At 39.1% G+C, this 21,615-nt stretch overlaps 1 protein-coding gene and 1 non-coding gene across 6 annotated transcripts in view; one reads left to right on the top strand and one right to left on the bottom strand.

The window, feature by feature from the left end:
- The window catches only part of Mid1 (midline 1), a 369,304-nt gene that overhangs the window by 160,197 nt on the left and 187,492 nt on the right, over window positions 1–21,615 (bottom strand). The window contains exon 1 of one of the 5 annotated variants that reach the window (XM_048796514.1): window positions 8,272–8,720. The exons of 3 other annotated variants lie outside the window; for them this stretch is intronic. The gene's annotated coding sequence lies outside the window, so the exon portion shown is untranslated. Of the gene's footprint in view, window positions 1–8,271; window positions 8,721–21,615 lie in introns of those variants that run through there. One more of the 5 variants, XM_015488022.2, reaches the window with a different exon arrangement.
- On the top strand, window positions 13,438–13,542 carry LOC125614169. The gene has a single exon (XR_007344812.1). It is a non-coding gene; the product is annotated as a U6 spliceosomal RNA (small nuclear RNA).

Below are 21,615 nucleotides of genomic sequence, written 5' to 3' on the forward strand. Positions count from 1 at the left end.
GAGAGAGAGAGAAATTCAATTGTCTTAGAATCTTTTAACATATTATATTACAGCCTGTAACCTGAAAATATCACATCATACTTTACTAGGACATATGCAATATAGATTAAAAAAAGGAAATTTGATGGGGAGTCTAAGTCTTAAGTTCTAGATATAAACTCACTTATAACCTTGCTTTCTTGAGAGGAAACATGTTCCTTGTGCTAAATTTCAATCTACAAATGGTAAACTTTTAACTAGTAATTTTTGCCTGAATTCCTAATGCATTTCCTATAGAAGACTCAGTTCTGTATAAATATGTAAATTTCTATTATTTGGTGGTGTTTTCCATCTACACATTGCTTTATCTAGCCATTTATTTGGTTATTGCTAACTCATATGGACATTCAATAATTTCCATTTGTCTACAAACAACACCCTTCCTCCTGTTTGAGGAAGCCCACTTCCAAATACATATAACCAAAGCAACACTGTAAAACTTGACATATGACATATAACATAGTCTACTGCATGTACCCTTTGAAAATATATTAGCCCTATTGTCTCCCTAAACCAGTGAAGAGCTCTGAAATTTCTATTTCATCATTTTCACCATAACTCTTAAGACAGTCTGTCACACCCAGAGCAGTGAAAATGCTTTATCCAGCACATGTCTTGAATTTCACTATAGAAAATGTGGCTGCCATCTGCCTGGAGTGAAGACTTTGGCCTTCCAGAAACAATCTCTTGGTTGCTGAGTGACCTGAGGCATGCCACTCACCTGGCAAAATAAGCCAACTGCTCAAAGGCCGAAGGCCTAAAATATCAGGCTGCACAAATAAGAGCGAGCAGCACATTTCATCTTGGCTGTTAAGCTTGGAGTCATTGGAAAGCCAGTCTCCTATCAATCATTTCTGCAGCCCCATGAAGCAGGTGATAAGCTCTATTCTGGGTTGAGTCCTCACCCAGAACACGATCCAATGGTTAACAAATCACATTCCTCTTTTCTCTGATATCAATAGTTCTTGCTGTCCCCTCAACTTTTCTAAAGCCCTTCCTTTTTCATATTGTATCTGATCTTGGAGAGTATTCTCTTTCCTACTAAAATTTACCCATCATGTGCCTCTAAAACATTTAATAACTCTTATTGTATTCTAGGCACTGTGATTGGGTCCAGTAATTAAGGTGCAACTGTCTCCAGTAACTCAATCCCAAGATATGCAAACAAATGGCTAAGGGGAAATATGTACAACATCTCAACTGCTGGTGTGGATAAGAGGCTGCAACAGCTATTTTCTGTCATTTATTCTAATCTAAATCGATAGAGCTCAGCATACAGAGTATACTTGCAAAAAACCCAAATCCACAGATGCCACCAATTCCCTCTCACTCAGCCCCCTGTGGTTCCCTGGCTGTCACTCGCAAAGATGCTAGGAAACCCAGAAGTTCTGCAAGATGTTGAGAAGGAAAAAGCAAAGAGGTCTGACCCACGGGCAGATGCACTGGCAAGTCCTCTCTGAAGAAGGTACAAACTGACCCCCAAATATTGTCCCTGAAAGGGCAACCATGTCTTGTAGCTCCAGACTTCACTGCTTGAATTTCCCCAATTAAAGATTCATCCTAAGGGTTAAAGGGCTAAGATGGCTTTGATTCCTCCGTATGGTTTCTCTCTCAACATATGCTGGAGAACTTTGTCTCCAGGAAATAGGAGTGTGGTTTGCAGGTGGGGAAGGGGAGGGTGGGAAGATGGGCAGTTATGAATTCATTGTATATTAGGACAGGCCTGAGTGAGAGGGCTTGGGGGGACCAGAAGATATTAGAAGGATGGAGAGAGAAAGGAAAAATTTGCAGTTTTTTAACCTATTTCAATTGCCAAAACTGTCCTGTTACCAATAGTAGCAACTCTTTTGTTTTCCTTCTGTGCTTTCATACTGTACAAAACAGAAGCTTTATGTATATCTAAAAAGAACAAATAGCTGGGCGTGGTGGCACATGCTCAGGAGGCTGAGACAGGAGCATTGCGAGTTCAAAGCCAGCCTCAGCAAAGGCGAGGCACTAAGCAACTCAGTGAGACCCTGTCTCTAAATAAAATACAAAATAGGGCTGGGGATGTGGCTCAGTGGCTGAGTGCCCCTGATTTCAATCTCCTGTACCAAAACAAAACAAATAAAAAGAATAAATAAAATTTAAAAAAAAAAAACAATAACCAGAACAACAACAACAACAAAAACCAGCACCATGTCTCTAAAACTTGGAACTTAAATCTTGATTATTTTTCAAAAGGTTTTTTTTTTTTTGGAGGGGTACTGGGGATTGAATGCAGGGGCACATTATCACTGAGCTACATCCGCAGTCCTATTTATTGATTTATTTAGACAGGGTCTCGTGAGTTGCTGAGGATGGCCCTGAACTTGTGATTTGTGATCCTTCTGCCTCAGCCTTCCCATTATAGCATCATTTCTCACTGGAAAACTTTCTGGTTTCAAACAACAAATTCTCAGAACACCAAAAAGTTGATCAATGAATTGCAGTTAGATAGGAGTAAGAAGCCCTGGTGTTCTGTTCCCCTGTGGGGTGACTATAGATAGAAATTGTGGACTGTATCTCTTCAAAAAGCTAGAAAAGAGGATTTTGAATGTTTTCACTATAGAGAAGTGATAAATGAGGCTGGAGATGTAGCTCAGTGGTAGAGCCCTTGTCTCGCATGCTCAAGACCCTGGATTTGATTCCCAGGACCACACACACAAAAAGTCACAAATGTTTGAGGAGATAGACATGTTTCGCCTGGTTACACATATACAGGTATTGAAACATCACAGGGTACCCCATTAACATGTACAATTTTTATGTGTTATATATCAGTTAAATTTATGTTTAATTTAAATCTAATTTTAAACTAAATAATAAATTTTTACATATGTAATAGAATAGTACATAAGACATTTCTATATTGGGGATTGCTTCATTGATAATTATGATTAATTTATTTTACAAGGAAATCAAGAATTCCTACAAATGGACACGTAGATAAAAATCAACTAAACTTCACAATTACAAATCAAATCATTTGTCAAATCCCCTAAGTTCATTAAAGCTTTGGATACCATCAGTTATCAAGTGGAACTCTATCCTTACAAATATAGATATCAACAAGCAGCCATTTCGCCCATGCCATAATTCGCATTGGTACAATAAACGGGTACAATAAACTGTACACAAGATTGAAAATTCTTTGAGGGCACAGATCACATAGAAATCATGTTTGGAGCCCAGACATCTCCTGGCATATAATAATCACCATGTAGCTTTACGAATATCATTTCTGTAAGTATTCAGTGAATGTTGAGTGATACAAGCAATGAAGGAGAGCCTTGATATTATGCTCACCATAAACTATTGACTGAATATGAAACCTTCGATATCCACTTATATTAATTATAACTGATCAATACCTCTTCCCTGTTCTTGCCTTTTTTTACTCAGAACCTTTCTTTTAAAGCACAAAGCAGATAAGATTTTTAGGGTTTTCTGCTTGCTTTGTTTTGTTTTTTTAAGGAAAGTCTTCTCTGGGTGTTTGCTTCAATTTTTTGAACTCCTTGACACAGCCTGCTGGAGGACAATAAACATCCTCACCTTGTGTCAATGAATGTTTTCCTCTGGAGGAAAAAGAAAATTTTGTAAATCCACATGAATCCCTAATATTGTATCTTTTGGTTTAAAGAAACTTCTAGAGCATTCCAGGTCATAAAACCGGGCAAATAATCTTCTAGAATAAAACTCCTGAGATGAGTTTGGTATGAAATAAAAGGGGTTGATAATGGGCCAGAATCTTCCCAATAAACTGCCCTATGTGTAAACGGAGATTAGATTCCTGTTTGACCTGCTTTATTGCCCTTGTTTTAATCACAGTGTATTTGTAATCACTGTGCTTTTGTATTTTTAAATGAACTCGTTTTCATAGTAGCTCTGCTCATGAGATTAAAGAATTGCTAACTAATCGTTCCAAATAAGCAGAGTAATTCTCTCTGGCTCTGCCTGGGGCTCCCTGCAGTGGTGCCCACTGCCTGGTCTTCCATCATGGAAACGTCAAGCCTGACCCCTGCAGGTGAATAACTGAAATGCACACCTCCAATCAAATCTGCTCTTTCTTTTAACATCCCATCAAGTTCTGAAAATAAGAACACCCACACTAAGCACAATAAGGATATTGATGACATTGATATATGTTGGACATTCCTTTCAGAAGTTTGCTTTTGGAAAGTAGCAACCACTTGATTAAAAAAATTTAAATTACATCTGCAAAATACTCTGATGTGGTCAGCCATTAATTCTTTTTGCCTATTAGAAAAATACAAACGATTTAGATGAACTGGAATCCTCAAATCATGTGGGTTTAAAATATCCTGATTTGGCCCCATCTTTTTCTAATCAAACAGATTGCTCTTTGTCCAGTGACCAAATCTCCCCCTTTCACCAATGCACAGCTCAGGTTGCCATAGCTACCTTGGATGTCTATTTACCACACAAGGGATCAAAGCCAGGAGACATCCACATACATACTTAGCCTTAAAACTTGCTGGAATGTCTGAGGATAACATACAACTACCAATTAAGGGATTTGCTTGTAGCCCATGTGGTCCATAGCCAAGCAATCTACAAGCACAAGTCACAGCAAATGGCAAGGCAAAGCCAAATTGAAAAAAATTATTTAAAAAAAAAACAATAAAGGCCTGTCTTTAAATTGACAGTGGGTCCTACAATGATAACATTTTCTGAAAGAGAGATAGCAGGGAAGAAATTAAAATTTCAGCATATGTTGAAGACATTGAGCTCTCTAAACCATGTGCAAAAACTTAAAACATCTGCTGAAAGGGAATGTTTCTCTGATGCATATTTAAAATTCTGGTTAGAGTATCTTCCTATTAGATGTCATAAAAGTGGACTGATCTCAGTGTTGGGACAAATGAGAACAGAAAGGCCTTTTGAACATTTAAAGGCCTGACTTTCAAATGAAGGAAACCACACAACACATTTGGGACACTACATGCTGATTACAGAATGATAAGAAAATGGATGTTACAGGAGAGGTTCTGTGTGTGTTCCTAGAATGCATTTTCAGATCCCAAACCTACACAGGTAATCTTTCTGGGTAGGTGAATATTTTCTGCAGACACTTGCTGTGTCTCTTTATACTTAACCTTTCTGTGCCTTTGCCTCACCATTTGTTCAATGAGGATCAAATTGCCCTTCATTTTCTCCTGGGGATGTGACAGAGAATAAATAGATCATGTTTGTAAAGGGCTTTCTAATCCTCCAAGGAAAGATTAATACGAAGACTTTCATTATTAAGCCAGATGTCCTTGGGCATTTTAATTCCAATCTAAAGAATGCAAAAGGGGCTAATCAAACGGAGTCACAGCCTCCTTGGAACAGCAGCATCCTAGTCTTGCAAGAATTTAGCAGCTATGTGACTCATTTCAGTCGATCAGAAATATAGCCTACACCTCTCAGAGTTTTCTCTGAAGTTTTCAGGGTTCTAAAAGCACAAAATATGTCTAGTAGACAATTTTTTAAAAAATAATTTTAGTTGTCAATGGACCTTTATTTATTTATATGTGGTGCTGAGAATTGAACCCAGTGCCTCACACATGCTAGGCAACTGAGCCACCACGGAGCCACAACCTCAGCCCTCTGGTAGACAATTTTGTCAGGAGAAATCTGATTCTTTCTCCCAGCTTGATAATGAAGTATTTGTCCCTCCCCTGTGTAGGGACAATAGGTAGCTCACTACTTGGGGAAGATATTTGCAGTTGTGGGAATGCCATACGCAAACCTGTTGTTTTTGGCCGGGCTTCCAGAACAGGTGGCCATGCCTTTCCTTTTGCCTGGGAACATAGCAAATTCCTTCTCAAGGAAGGTTCAGGAAAATTTCCCATTTACAATTAGAGTGCAGAGAAAGGTTGGCACATGCTTTAAAATTAGGAAGTCATACTTTTTTTGCCCTAACTCAGTGTGGCCTTACCAACCCTCAAAGAATTCTATCCTACAGGGTTCCTTTTCTGCCAACCTGGCAGAATCCCAAACCCCTTTGAACCTTATAACTAGCCAGACAGCTTTCTAACTCATTTGGCAATTTCTGGCTACCTTGGATTTCTGGCTAGTCAGTGGCAGGGGTCTCTTCTGGGCTGCCACACCACTGTTCAGCATTTGTGCAGCCCTAGGGACAGATCACTCATCAACAAAAAGATTGAATTTCATTGCTGAGCTGATGACACATGGGTCGGTTTGAAAGTTAACCCTGCAAATCCAGCTGGGGTTGCTGGGCTGGGATGACAAATTGACTGGTGGGTGCGATTCACCCTGCCTGGATGTAGCAGTCAAGTTTTCCCCACATGAAACTAGAATCAAGCTGGAATCAGCCCATGCAATAATGCCACCATCTCAGTTCCCCCTGCATTCTTTTTCTGGAACTAACTGTCTGGGTTTCTTGTATGAACAAAGATCCTCTCCCTCTCTTCTAGATCCTTACTCCATCCCATCCTCTTTTCAATACCCAATGGGCAAAAAAAAAATAGGTATATAGAGATGTGGGATAAAAAGTTGTTCATTCATTAAATAAATAAGGAATTACTACTTATATACTTGTATCCTTAAAACTTGAATACTGGGCTGTTTTCCAACCTCATATAAAATGCCACAGCTATTCATGGGAAAAACCATTCCAAGCTTGGGCATCAGGCAAAGGGAATGCCATCATACCAGAGGAATTGTGTGGGCACAGGGATTCTGGAAATTGAGCTCAGATACCACGGAGGAGAGGACAGGTGGCTCCACGCAGGATCAAATGACTTCTTTGTTCAGGCTTAGTCAACAATGTTTTTGCTTTCCCCTTTTTTCCTCTTTAATCCTTTCCAGTTCGCCTTCTCGCTCCTTTCCCCCAACCCATCTGATTACTAGACATTAAAAGAACGAGCCTGGATTGTGAGTTTGTTAAACTTAAAGAAAACCAGCCTCCGCCCAGTCTCTAGCAAAGGCAAATGCAATTCATTGAAAGCACACGCATTGCATGTGCTTTTCTGCACTCACTGAAACTTGCCAAGCATGCTTGCTCAAAGAGCAAACAAGGGGACAAGAGGTTGAGGGTCTCTACCCCTGACCATACCATAGGGTCCTCTTTCACCCCCCCCACCCAAGCTGCAAGAAAGGGAAAGTTCCAAACGCTCTGCCCCATTTACAATGGAGAAGGTTCACTCCCCCCGACCGACCCCAAAGTGGGCACCAAAGTGGCAAGTACCCACCCCATTTTGGGGAAAAAAAAGTGAAGAGCTTTTCTGGTGAGAATACAGATGCTAACTTTCCCACCCAGATTTATTAGCCCTGGCCAAAGTAATATTACTCTTCCATAATCTCTGCCCTTCTCAACCTACTGGTATGGCTTTCCAGTCTTCTCTTCTCCTTATATGAGTATTGATCTTGACATTTAAATATTGACATAAGATTCTTCCATAACTTTGATGGAGTTGTAAATTACACCCTTTTCTTGGGCTTACTAATCCACTCTTTTCTTTCCTTTCCTTTCTAAACGGTAAAGCTATAAACCTCTGCCTGGGCTGATAAGGAATTTTATCATCCTGCCCCAGAGCTACGGAAGAAACTGCTGGTTTAGAATTCTTTTCAAAGGCTCCTTTAAGTAATCCCCAAGCCCTTTCTCTGCTCATTACTTTCAAGGCTGTCTATTCACGTCCAGAAGCAATACAGTTCCCAAACTGCTAGAACAGAGCAAACAAATCTGCATTTTTCTGGAAGGGTTGTGTGTACCATTCGGACTGGTTACGCCTTCTCAGCCATAAACACACTAAGTGCTCAGAACTGGGAGCTAAAATGAGATAAGCGGCCCCCTGTAATTCTTTTTCAGGATATTCAGTTGTCTGTATTCTAACCCAAAGCACACGAAAGAAGCTAAAAGCTTGAGATACATCCTGCACAATACATCTCAGCAGCCGTAAACTGGAATGTATTTACGTATTCTACAAATCGCTTTGAGTCCTTTACAATGACTGCCTGACTTCATCAACCACCATTAGAGGCAAAATTGGGGACGGGTGTGGAGGGATGGGTGGTGGGGGGCCCCCCAGGTAATCTGTTTCTTGGGTCGCCTAAGGAAAATGCATCCGTGTCTTTCCTCGGACAGGCATCTGCTAACTCCTCAAGCTCTCGGGAGTAACAGGTCGCAGGAGTCCCGCGCTGCGCCCTCCCTCTCCGGCGCCAGCCCAGCGCAGCCGCCAGCCTTACCTGCCTCATGTTTAGAATTCCATGACCCATCCGGCAGGGAGCAAGCTGCATGGAAGCGCACGCCGCAAGCCTTTAGTGCAGACACTAAAGCCAACAGAAGCCCCCGAGACAAAAGCAACTCGGTGAAATCCACAGGCAGCAAGGAGCACGTTTTCGTCCTCTTTTTCTTTGATCTGTTGCTACACGCACTCTGCCCAAGACAATGTCAAGTTTCTCAACCTTTTCTTTCCCAGCCTATGAAAAGTCGGGCGCAGAGAAGCGAGGACCGCCTGGCTCTTATTTCAAATCAGTTCTCAGGGACGTCGTAGGCGGCTGGCTTGGGCCGCTGAGGAGCCTCGCCAATCAGGAACAGGGGGTGGTCCTGGGAGCCAGCGAGGCTGCCTCCGCGAGGATTAGGGTAGCTTTCAGGAGTCAAATGACTGGAAGCAGCTGGAAACAGTACCCAGAGCTCCCAAAGTAAAGGATGAGTTCTATTATCTAACAGTCCTGCGTCTGCTCAAAGAATAACTAGCTTCGGGCTTTAAATCCTTGCATTTTTAAGAGCTCCCTAGAAGCATTAAAACATTTGGAAAGTGCAGAATTATTTCAGCCAGGAAAGTTCAACACTCAGTACCCAAGGGTATTTTTAAAAGAGTATCTTGCACTGGATACCTACTTCTGCAAAGACATTGGAGAGGAAAACAAATTGTTATGTTAACACTTTAACTGAAACAAGCTCTCAAAGGAAGGAGCTGCTACCCACCTCATCTCCATAGAAACTGAAGATCCACTCTATGAAAAACAAATCTTAATGGGGCTGTGCACACAAATATTTTGAAATACAGCAAATGAACAAGGATCTTTATCAATGAGGACCCAAGGCATAATTTCAAATAAAAATCTCAATAGAACAATAAATGCTGACTTTTCTAAACAATATTAAGGAAACTTTAATTCCATCTCTAATATGGCTGGCTGACTTGTATGTTTCTAAAAGCAACACTGACATTTTTGTTAAGAAAAAAGTTAAAAATAAGTGCATCTACCTTTCACTATGGTTTCCCTGACCTACACAAGGTTCATCTGCTGAGCTTACTAACAGAGGCAAACTGGGATATCATCTCAGCAGGATGGCAGGAGAACCAACTGGCTTCTTAGAAACTTCAACCCAGACTTAAAAAGGAATTTCCAAAGTTTGCTTTCTTAACTCCTTTTAAACAGTAACTCTTTCCAACCCTTAGTATGATTTCAATGAAAATCTACCTCTTGGATTTCATGAAAGAGCAAGTTGAGCAAATACCACTTTGTATAGATCAAATAATATTTTTTTTCCCAAAGTGGTGACCACAAATTTGTGAGGATAATTCAATAAATACTTTAAATTTTTTTGGTATTAGAGAAAAAGACAACTTAGTAAATAATGAGTCATTGGCTTCAGGAGTGTCTTCCACATGGGTTCAATATGTGTGAGCTTGGCCCAATTCTATGAAAATTTGCCATCCTGCTGTGTGTTCACAATCTGCCTACTGTCCACAACCCTATCCCAGCCCCAACCCCACCTGAGCACCACTTCTTTTACTTCAGAGCCCTTCACTAAGCCCAAGATCAGTGCTTGTGAACCTTGGCACTACTGACATCAGGATCAGTAATTATAGTGGAGCCACTCAATGTGCTATGGCATGTTTAGCAATATCCCTAAACTCTGCCCACTAGGTGCCAGTAGAACCTCCATGGTCAGGACAATGGATAATGTCTCCCGACTTTACCAGATATTCCCTGGGTAGCAAAATCATGCATTGAAAGGTTAATTCTTGAACTTGAGACTGCAAGGAAATTTCTAGGAAGTCTGTTAAAAATGTAAATCCTTAGGGCCCTTCTCTAAGGGAATCTGACTGGTAGGTTTGCAGAGGAGCCTGAGAAACAAATTCCTACTGCTGAAGGACTCTGATTCACTTTTAAAAGAGAGACTGCACCTATCCTGGCCCTAGGCATAACCTAGTCCCAGAACATAGGAAGCTACCAGGCCTGCTACCACTGGAGTTAGAACCCACCACACATCTATTTATTTAACAGAAGCTTCTCAGAAGTGTATGTTGTCATCACGTCAAAGGTATATATACACATATGTTAGGATTTTCTCTCTCAAGGCTGGTGCCCTTTCAAAGTTTCTGCCACTTTTCTCTCCTTTGACCCATTCTCGCATGATCCTATGATCTCAAATGTCGATATTCTTTAGTGGTTCCCCTAATGCCCCAAGAAAAAGTAATGTCTCCCTTCCTTCTATGCTCATAAAGCAGCTTCTACAACACCAGTGGTATGCAGTGTTTTAACAACCAGCTCTCAAAATAAATAAGTAAATATTTGCAGTAGTAAATAAGTAAAGATTTGTAGTAGTCCTGCCAATTTCCATGGTATAAATACTCCTTCCTTCCTACAGTGAGGAGAAGGGCTGAACTTGGAGTTGGAAAGGAGATGGGAAGCACCAGCTGAGCAGACCATGATCTGTCTCTGCTGATTCATTTCCAAACTGAAATGCAATCATATATTTTTGAGTCTCTCTCCTATATTTAGTGTGAATGTCTCAATGGCAAGTATATACACAAAGGCACATCAATGTTTATAGCAGTTCAATTCATAATAACTAAGCTATGGCACCAACCTAGGTGCCCTTCAATAGATGAATTAATAATGAAAATGGAATATTACTCAGCCTTAAGGAAGAATAAAATTATGGCATTTGTAGGTAAATGGATGGAACTGGAGACTATCATGCTAAGTGAAATAAGCCAGTCCCCAAAAAACAAAGTCCAAATGGTCTCTCTGATATGGGGATGCTAACACACAATAAGCAGGGGAAGAGGGTAGAAGTTCACTGGATTAGATAAAAAGAGTGAAGGAACAGAGGGGAGATGGAAATAGGAAAGGCAGTAGAATAAATCAGACATAATTTTCCTGTGTTCATATATGAATACATAACTAGTGTAATTCCACAATATATTCAACCACAAGAATGGGATCCTAATTAGAATAAGTCATACTCTATGTATGTATGTGTCAAAATACACTCTACTGTCATGTATGTCTAAAAAGAACAAATTTAAAATCAAAGAATGGTATCTTATATATCTTTGTAACCTCAGCTATTTTCACCTACCTTCATGTACAAACATTATAGAATGAAAACAAAATGTAGTGACTAGCTTTCCCCTACACATGGAGAACAATCAAAACTCTGCCACTACTACATTATGGAAGAGGAAGGAATCTTTTGGAAAATACAACTCTTACAGTTACCTTTTTACCATAACTTAGGATCTATTCTGAACTTCTGACAACAGTAAACATAATGCCTTCTCCCACCTTAACACTGCTATGTTCAAGCTATATCTAGATTGGAATGGGGAAGAGACCATCCTCTAGCACAGAACCCCAACTTCATGGACATGTTCATGAGACAATGTATTTTTGTGGTTTTATATGAAGGTACACATACATTTGCATCTGTATACTTATACATCTTCTCAGCCACTGAGCTAGGACTTTGAGGAGGAATCTCTATAATAATCTCTGGTAGGTAAATGAAAGGGGATAAGAAGTAAGAAGTATAAGTAAGAAGTACAGCTATTGATGATGCTTACCTCCATTATTTTCTCATTATGTATTAAGACAGGAATGCTAATGGTGGTGTCTTGGCTATTATGAGCCAAGCACTGTGCCAGGCACATCACAATGTGCACCATTTAATTGCCATCCAAATACCAAAAGGTAGGAATCACCATTGGTAGGCAGGATTATTGGGGCAAAGAAAAGATACTCAAGTCTTACCTTCATGAATGGTTTTACCAAGAATCAAACCTAAGTGTATCAGATTAGAATCATTCTGATTTGTGCCTGCTATGGTCTGAATGTTTGTCCCCTCACCCCAAATTCACATTTTGAAATCCTAGCCTGCAATGTGATGATGTTAAGAGGTGGGGGCCTTTGCAATGTGATTAGGTCATTATAACTCTGACTTCATGAATGGGTTAGTTAGAGCCCTTATAAAAGAGGCCTGAGGTTGTCTGTTTGCCCTTTCTGCCCTGTGAGGATACAGAAACAGGCACCATCTATGGAGCAGAGAGCAAGTCCTTGATCTTGGACTTCCCAGCCTCCAATATTGTGAGCAATAAATTTCTATTGTTTATACATTACCCAGTCTAAGATACTTGGTCTAATAGCCTGAACTAAGTGTTATATAATACGCTGTCTCCAGAAATGATTTGGACGACCTCTAAGAAAAGTGAATGATGGAAATAAGTGAAGTCTTCTTTTGCATTTACATATAAATATAACTTTCTAAAATGTTAAATGAAGGGCTGGGGTTGTGGCTGGTGATAGAATGCTCACCTAGCATGTGTGAGGCCTGGGTTTGATCCTTAGCACCACATAAAGATAAATAAATAAAGGTATTAAAAATGTTAAATGAAATGAATAGCCCTTTGGGGGTTTCCCATTGAGTGAGGATTTCATAATCCACTGGTAACAGTATAAGCCAGTAAAGTGAAGCAAGAAACTTGCTTCCCCCAAAGAAATGGATGTTCTGATCCCAAGTCTGTGATTAACAGTTTGCAAATGTTAGCTAAAAGGATGTTCTAAATCTTGACAGTGCTTCCTTTAAAAAACAGCCCAGATGATAATCCTCTAGAGTTTTGTGCGAGTTTGGTTATACACAGTCCTCTGCAGCAAACTGAACATAAGTTTCTGGGTGGATATTAAGAGACAGGCCCTACTTAGACACAGATGAACATTGATACACACTCCTGAAGGATAACTAACCATACCTGTGCCACTTCCTTCAATGATTTAATAGGTCAAAGCCTACAGAATGGTGAAAAATTGTTGAACTGGGCATGGTGGTGCACTTCTGTAATGCCAGTGGCTCAGGAGGCTGAGGCAGGAGGATCACAAGTTTAAAGCCGGCCTCAACAAAAGTGAGGCCCTAAGCAACTAGTGAGACCCTGCCTCTAAATAAAATACAAAATAGGGCTGAGGATGTGGCTCAGTGGTCGAGTGCCCCTGAGTTCAATCCCCAGTACCCCCCGCAAATGGTTGAATATTGTTTTTTGTTTTTTTTTTTTGGTTGAATATTGTTAGCTTCATATAGTTTATTCTAATGTGTGTCAAGATACATCATCAAAATTCAAGAAAGTTCTTACTTCTGCAGTACACATTGAAATTGGAACAACACAGAGAAGATTAGCATGACCCCTACACAAGGATGGCATACAAATTTGTGAAGCTGGTGACACATGCCTGTAATCCTGGCTACTTGGGAGGCTGGAGCGGGAGGATCAGGAGTTTGAGGCCAGCCTGGGCAATTTAGCAAGACCCTTTGTCAAAAAAAAATTAAAAAGGGCTGGGAATGTGTCTCAATAATAGAACACTTGCTTAGCATGTACATGACCCTGGAGTCTGTGGCACCACCAGAAGAAAAATAAAATCGATGAAATTCAAGCTGATGTTGCTACATAGTCACCTAGAAGAATGTGTCCAGTGTAAGGATACATTCTTGGGGATCTATGAAAATAGTGTTTTTGCTTTTATTCTCCCCAAGAAGTTCTAGAAATCCAGTTGTTTTATTCTTATGATGGCAGAAGAAAATTTGAGAAACACTGTGTTCAAGGTGATTAGTGAAGATAATTTAAGTTGACAACAACATAAGTTCCTGCTTAGAGAAGGAAAATCCTATCTAGAATTCTTATGGAAGCCACAGGAAAGAATTAAGTTTCTGCTCACTGAAGACAGGTCTCATTAAGTTAGTTTCTTTCTGTTGTTAAGGGAAGCAGTGCCACATTACAGTAAGGACAGAGCAAATGGGATTTGGAATCTCTTTGTGGTGCTGACTTGGCTACAACTGACAGATGGACTCCAGGTGAACCAACTGGCATCTCTAAGCCCCAGATTTCTCTGGGGACAGTTGGGCAGATTGAATGAAATCAGGAAGTGTGCCTGGTGCAAGTGCTATTGCTTGTTTCATGAATGTCTCAGATGACTAACTCTGGAAGAAGGGAAGGAATCTGTGAATACAGAAATAAAACACATACACACCAAGAGAAATAGTTTAGGAGAATACCCCCTAAAGGCAGGCTTTCATGCAGGGCAGAACTGACTGAATGGTCATCAGTCAGGGTTTGAAATAAATTAGGCTTGAGAATTCCTCACTTGAAAATTAAAATCTTAAAACAAATCATGTAATTTTAAGTTTCAATTATAACTAATCATTGTATGCATTTAGAGATGAAATGTATAGACAGTTTCTAGATTTTGTTGATTAAGTACAGCTGATTCTTCATTCTCTTTCTCTTAGTAATTTGGTAAATGATGTATGCATGAATTTAGCAAGGGCTTTTTGTTCTTTTCATTTTTGTTATGATTTGGGGGATTTTGTTTTTGTTGGTGCTAGGGATAGAACCCAGGGACTCATACATGTTAGGCAAGTGCTCTACCATTGAGATTTACCCACAGTCCTTTTTTTTTTTTTTTTTTTTTTTTTTTTGGAGACAGGGTCTTGCTATGTTGCCCAGGCTGGCTTCAAACTCCTAGGATCAACTGATCCTCCTGCATCTGCTTCCCAAGTAGCTGAGACTATAGGCTTCGCTGTGCCTGGCTCTAAGGGGTTTTGTAGTCTCCTCTCACTCTCAAAATTTGTCTCCATTCCCAATAGAACCCTTCTGCTTCATTTCAACAAAGTAGTATCCTACTTTCCAGAGTAATTCTACAATTTCTAAGTAATCTACTTTTTGCCATAATTTTCTATTGGAATTTGTAAGAGGAAAATTATTAAATCAATTTTTGGGAGGGGTACTGGGGAACCCACCAATGCTTAGCCACTGAGCCACATCCCCAGCCCTTTTTTATTTTTTATTTTGAGACCGAGTCTCACTAAATTGCTTAGGGCCTCAAAAAGTTGCTAAGGCTGGTCTTGAACTGGTCTTGAAATCCTCCTGCTTCAGTCTCTCAAGTCACAAGGATTACAGGGGTGCACCACAATGCCTGGCTTGAATCAATTATCTTTTACTAATCTTATTATCTGTTCTTCCTAGATGCTGAGCTCATTGAGGCCTATATCAATCAAGACTCTCCAGAGATGCAGAGCCAGTAGGATGCATAATACACATATAAGATTGTTTCAAGCTTGTATGGCTGTAGAGACTTGCGATTCTGGCATTTATAGGGCAGGTCAGTAGGAGCTGACCCTGTGATCTTGAGGCAAAACTTCTTCCTGGGGGGGAATCTCAATTTTGTTGTGAAGGACTTCAACTACTTGGATGAGGCCCACCCACATGATCAAAGATAATCTTCTTAAAGTCAACTAATTGTAGCTGTCAATCACATCTATAAACATCTCCATAGCAAAGTTAATATTTGATTGAAGAAATGGGTACCATAGCCCAGCCAAGTTAAAAAAAAAATCACATAACCCACGCCCAAACATTTATCTCTCTTGCAACAAGTAAGAACGTATTAGTTAATAAATGCTTATTGAACTGTTGCAACTAACAATAATAATTTAAAACCTCTATCAGTAGAAGGCTTCTTCATAAAAGATGTAATTTTGCTAAAATATCTATTATATACTTCTCAATGGTATCCCTGGAAGGTAAGAGACATAAAATTTCTTAACCACTGAGCTATATCCCCAGCAATTTTTTAAAATATATTTTATTTTGAGACAGGGTCTCACTAAGTTGTATAGGGCTTCTCTACATTGCAGAGGCAGGCTTTGATATCGTGATCCTCCTGCCTCAGCTTCCAGAGTTGCTGGGATCAGAGGCATGTGCCACTGTACCCAGCAAGAGCAATACAATTTTGAGATAAATGATTTCTAATTGACAATTCTATATTATGTCATACTATCAATCAAATGTCAGGATTGTATGCAATTATTTTCACACAAAGTTTGAAAATTTTTGCATCCCATATGTTCCTTTGGAAACCACTCAAAGATGTGTTTTAGCAAAATGAGGGAATTAAACCTGGAAAGATAAGCCAATGAGACTGGGAAAATAGAGGATCCAATATATAGAGAGGTAAGAAAAGTCCAAGATGATAGAGGCATCATTTTAGAAAGGCCCAATTTTAAATTGTAGCAGGAATATGAAGGACTCCGGGAGGTTTAGATCTCTAAAGAGGAAAAAAAATGACACTGATAGATTAAATTTGAGGTTTTAAATTAAACAGGTACACACAAATATAAGAAAAATGTGAGGCTATCATTAACTCCAGGAAAAACAAAAACTGCATGAAAACAGAAGCACAGTCATAGAATGCTCCTTAAATTGACAGTGAACTCTGATACTGATATTGTAGCAGAGACAATTGTAGCAGAGACAATTAGTCATCAGTCCAGTATCCATCTTTCCTTTCTTTCTTTACAAAAGAACTTCAATTAATTTAGGGCAGAAATGTGTCCAAATGAAGAATAGTTCCTAGTTTTCCTTACAGGTATGGGTGATTAAGTGAAACTATTATAGACTTCAAAACGGTAATAGAAGCTCCTATGTAGGACTTTGGGGAAAGATCATTAAAGGGGACACACACTTCTCTTTACCCTTCCCAGATTTCCCCATGAGGAATATGTTTGCAAAGCCTAAGGGCCATAAGGAGCATAAACCACATTGTAAAGACTAGATAACAAAAAAGCTAGAAACATCCTGGATTCCTAATGACATTTTGGAGCCTCTATATGAGCCCTGAGTCCTGAACTTCATGTTTTGTGAGAAAAATTAATCACTAATCTGTTAGAACGAGTTTTTTTTTTTTAATGTGGTGCAATACATTTGTATGTATCTGTCATCATCTTGATTCAAGAATGGTCATTTTTTAACTTTTATTTATTTGTGGTGCTGAGGATAGAACCCAGGGCCTCACCCATGCTAGGCAAGTGCTTTCTTGCTAATCTACAACCCCAGCCCTGAACCAGTGTTTTGATATTGGTGAAACTAGGTAAAGTAATTTTGTGACACTATTATATTAGGAAAAGGTGGTATGGGAATGAAAAGGGATAAATTCCATCTTTCTTTGTTTCTTTTTTTTTTTTTTGTGGTGCTGGGGATCAAACATAGGGAAGGATAATTCCCTTTTGATCATATATAGAATGTTAAAGATAATGTCTAAAATTCATAAGCCAAGAAAGAGCAGTAAAAGGATAATATGGGAAATATGGAAGTACATACCAAAGGAAATATTTACCAGTTGAAAATGATTACCCCTAGGGCGGAGAGGGATGGAACAAAGATTGCTGGTTTTCATTATGAGTCTTTAATACATTTGTACTTTGAACATGTATTACTTTGATAAAAATTAAAATTAGTGAAAAATAAAAAGGCACTCACTTGCAATTAAAGCAATTTTTATCCTTAAATTCATTTCCTGTGAACTAACAGTGTTTTATGATTATTTGACCTATGGTTGACGAAAGAGTCATAGTAGAATTTTAGAGAAATTACATGCCTGATGGCCCATTCTGAACCCCCAAGTGTAATGTCACCATGTAGTGCACATATGAGCTGATTGGCATTTCCTGTTTCCTCCACCACAGCTTTAATTTGCTCAAGGTTTATGACTGATTTGCCATGTGTATCCAGAAATACATATATTAGCCCTGATCCAAACTGTTTTAGACAAACATTCTTTTAGATCTCTAGGAATGAAGATTCTACAACCCAGATGCCTTAATAATTCATTAGCGTAATCAAAACTCCTTTTTCCTTCTTACTAATTTAATGATATCATTCTCGATTTAAAATCTGTTTTTTTTTTTGTTGTTGTTGTTGTTGTTGTTGGTAGGTTTAAGTGTGGGTAGGAGTAGCTGGTAACCGTTTTCCATATTATAACCATTTTGCTTCTTATTATTCTTTTATCTCACTTTCCTTAAAGGTGAAAAGGATTAGTCCCTCAGGCTTTTAATATTTTAATGCCCCAAACTGGCTTTTAAATTAGTCCTAGAGATTAAAAAATTAACTTTTGTGAATCAGATCTCACTTTTGCATGTTAGAAACAAGCAAATCAGGCTGGATCATTTATAATAACATGGACATAAGAAGGTGATTAGAAATTTTCATCAAAAGAAGCTGTGCACAGGAATTGCACTCCTTGCTTATAAAAATTCAGTGTTTTATCTTGTAGATTGGCACTTCTCAAATGCCCACAAAGATTGCCAGGATGGTAATGTCATTTCTGATTGGTGAAAACCCTCTTCCACTTCACACATAATAGCTAGACTTGGATTTAAGATGATGATAAAGATAAAAACTACTTATGAATCATGGTTTATACATCTCTTTCCTTTGCTAGACACAGATCAGGGTGTTTTTCATCTCATTTAATAGCTGAGGAAAGACTATTTCCTTATAACTGGTTAGATTTTCCTCTGCTAGTAACCACTTATGAATTCACACATACTGAGATAGGCTATCATTTACTGTTCCCCCATGCAAGATAAATATATCAAATTGTTTCAAGGGGAAAAATGAAAACATTGATTATCAGTGCCCTAGCTTTCTCCATATGTATTAAAGAGGACAATTCTTTTTAACCTAGGGGTGCTCTAACACTGAACTATATCCCCTAGACTCTATAGGATATGCAGATATTTGCCCTCTACACACACACACACACACACACACATTAAGACATTCCTAAGACCTTAGCTCCTACTGCTGTCACCATTACTCAGTCTCTTCCAACCAAGACAGGCTCTTTGTGTTGCTCTTTGTCCTGGACTCAGAGTTTCTGAGATCACTCTTCCCTGTGCCTGGATAAGTATGTCACTGTCCATTTCCATAGCTGACAGCCTTGCTTTCTCACTTCCTGAGATCTCTGTTAAAATGTCACTCCATTAAAAAAGATCAATTTGCTAACCCCAATAGCACTCCCTATCTCCCTTACTATATAACCCCTGGCATCATTAGACCTACTACATATTTATTTGTCTCCACTAAAAGTTCTGCTCATAATGGCATGCATAGCCCATTTGTGCCAGTCTATATCACCAGAACCTAGAACAATCCTTGGCATATTGTAGATACTCAGTAAATACTCATTGAATGAATGATTGACTATACTGGCATAAAGAAGGTATACTGTTGAATCTTTGTTAATGTGAAGTTAAGGCATTCAGGTCCCTCGAATTCCTTTGCTTAGAGGAGGTCCTTGTCTCTATGTTTGAGATCTTTTGGATGTCTTGAACATGATGAAAATCAATTCATAGAGATGTATAGATACCTATATGTTGCTAATGAAATCCATGGCTAAACCATTGATGACCCAATTCCCTCTGAATAAGGTAAAAAGCTTCAAGGCTGCATTCAAAACTGTGGGAATGAATCACACAAATACAAGTGTACTATGTTGGGAAAGCCAGCGGGAAATTCTGAATGAAAGGAAATCTCATTCACACTCCTAAAGAAATTTCCCTAAAATCCACATGCTGCCCTGCATAACACAACATCTTTTTCCCTGAGGGCTACCTTATTAATAGGCATATACAATGTTTCTTTCTTACTTACCAATGGTAGGGAGAGCAGAGCCCAAATTTGGAGAACCACTTACAGCAAATAAGAGTTATTAAAGTACATTGATTTGTTTTAAAAGGTAAATAACAAATTCCTGGCTTATCTTGAAGCTGCAAAGTGATTAAAAAAATTGGAGGTGGCTTGTGGTTGGAAATTTCAGTACCATATCAATATCTAAGTGGTAAGATCCCAACAGCCCGGCATGAGGCTCAGGGGATGAGGGAGTGTTTGTGGCCAGTCATGGGTAGACTGGGATTTGATGCCTCATTCCAAAGAGGAACTGCATCTGCAGCAGGTTTGCCACACCACTGCTGGAAAGAACACAGCCTCTGAAGTCAGAGATTGGTCCAATTCCTCATATTTCAACCATACACCTGCCGCATATTCCTGGGAGCCTGACACTGAACTGCTCCATGATAGATATGGGATTTCTTTCATTAGCTCCTTTTTAGTTCAGCCCAAATACCTCCTGGTGGGTTTTACTATATTACATAGCACATCTCTCTAGTGTAGATGTCCATATTTTAATTTCGTTAGACCTTTCAGTGGTTTTGTATTCCCTTAATTGGGATACATTAATTTGCCCAGTTGAAGATGCATTTACCTGTCTGCCAATTGGTTTATTTCTTTTTCTTTTCTTTTGGTACTGGGGATTGAACCCAGGGGTGCTTAACAACTGAGCCACATCCCTAGCCTTTTTTATTTTTATTTTTTTTTATTTTGAGACAGGGTCTCTAAGTTACCTAGGGTTTTGCTAAATTGCTGAGGCTGGATTTGAACTTGTGATCCTCCTGCCTCAGCCTCATTCACTGGGATTACAGGCATGTGCCACTACACCTGGCTAATGGTTTGATTTCTGAAGGTGACCATAACAAAATTACCAGGCCCCATACAGTTTAACAGAAATATTAGTAGGGCCTTTTGATACATCTTAGATAATGTAATAAAAAAGAGTATATTTTGCCCAGCGTAGTGGCCCACACCTGTAATCCCAGTGCCTCAGAAGGCTGAGATACGAAGATTAGCGAGTTCAAAGCCACTCAGCAAAAGCGAATCACTAAGCAACTTAGTATACCCTGTCTCTAAGTACAAAATAGGGCTGGGGATGTGGCTCAATGGTTGAGTGTCCCTGAGTTCACCCCCACTCCAAAGAGCATATTGTGTTCATTGTATGATGTTATTTAAATCCCTCACCTTAACATATCAAATACCATAACTATTTACAAGATAGACAATAAAATCCCTTCCTTTTGTAAATAAATACTTCAAAAGAGAATAAAATGAAACCTCATTTGAATATTATTTCTCAGACATTTAGAACTCTTTAATAGAGCTATGAGTGGTGGCTCATGCCTATAAGCCCAGAGACTCAGGAGGCTGAGCAAGTTCAAGGCCAGCCTAGGCAATTTAGTGAGACCCTATCTCAAAGTTAAAAATAAGGGCCAGGAGTGGTGGTACATACTTGTAATTCCAAACGACTTGGGAGGCTGAGGCAGGAGGATCACACATTTGAGGCCAGCCTTGGCAACTCAGCAATACCCTTTCTCAAAAATATATAAAATAGGGGCTGTGGTTGTCGCTCAGTGGTAGAGCACTCACCTAGCATGTGCAAGGCCCTGGGTTCAATCCTCAGCACCACATAAAAATAAAATAAAGATATTGTCTCCAACTACAACTAAAAGAAATATATATATATTATAAATATAATATATTATATATATATTATGTATATATAAAATATATATATATATATATATATATATATATATATATATATATAAATTTTTTAAAAGAAAAATGAGCTGAGGGT

Source organism: Marmota marmota, unplaced genomic scaffold (genome assembly GCF_001458135.2).
Source record: "Marmota marmota marmota unplaced genomic scaffold, marMar, whole genome shotgun sequence".
NCBI lineage: Eukaryota > Metazoa > Chordata > Mammalia > Rodentia > Sciuridae > Marmota > Marmota marmota.